Genomic DNA, 1105 nt, shown 5'->3' on the forward strand with positions numbered 1-1105 from the left:
GGTACTTAGTGTCTTTCATTCCAACATAAGAAAACTTTTCTGGAATCTGCATCTGAAATAGCATTTAGATGTATTTACACAGTTTATGTATCTCAGAGGGGACATGGACGCATTTAACCTGCAGTTACAGATGCATAAATAGGCCTAATGTTTTTTGTAACATAAAACGTTTAATGCTGATATTTGAAATTATTTTAAAACATGAAAAAAATAGTCGAAATATGAAATTAAAACTGCCAGTAGGTGGCAGCAAGTGACTGTTAATGAGTGAGTCATTGAGATTCAACCGATTCATTCAAACAACTGATTCATTCAGAAACAAAGCATTTGACTGTGTTAATGAGTGAATCACTGAATTATTTAATCAACCGATTCGTTCAAAAAGCTGATTCATTGAATAAGTAAACACCATTGCTCAGAGACGCAAAACGGTGCTGTGATCTTTGTTTGGAACTATTTTCGTTGGCAAAATTGAGCAAAAACAGGCAATAATCTGTATAAAATGATTATTAAATGTGTTCATGCTGATATCTGCAGAAAAACAGTACTCTTTGAGTGATATAAATTAAGTTAAGTTAACTATATTAAATTATATAAATATAAAAAGCATACAGCAGCATTTTTGCTGTCCATAATTTAGAATTAGGGGTGGGTAAAAAAAAAATCGATTTTTAGATTAATTGTTTTTTAAAATGACGTGGATTCGATATCGATTCTCAAAAGCCGCGAATCGATCTTTTCCGGTATTTATTTCAGCACACATTTAAAACAAGATCTGATTAACGTGAATCTTATCATTAGTCTTCTCCACTAACGTTAACAGAAAGCCTGTCATTCATTCAGCGCATATTACGGCCATACGCGTGATTCGCAATGCTCAGGTGAAATGCTATAGTAATACTATAAATCTGCAGAAGCATTTGATATCACGCATAAGGCGCCATGATTTCCGCAATGAATGAATGGCGGGGCGCACTGTTTTGTTTACACATACTAAAGCGCGGATGACGCTCGCGGTGTTTTCAGCTTCTGCCATCTCACTATATGATGATATGAACACGAATGTCATCTCCAGCTGCTCTGAGAGTCACTTCATTAGCATTTA

The sequence above is a fragment of the Sinocyclocheilus anshuiensis genome, unplaced genomic scaffold, assembly GCF_001515605.1.
Source record: "Sinocyclocheilus anshuiensis isolate Anshui unplaced genomic scaffold, SAMN03320099.WGS_v1.1 scaffold127, whole genome shotgun sequence".
Classification (NCBI taxonomy): domain Eukaryota; kingdom Metazoa; phylum Chordata; class Actinopteri; order Cypriniformes; family Cyprinidae; genus Sinocyclocheilus; species Sinocyclocheilus anshuiensis.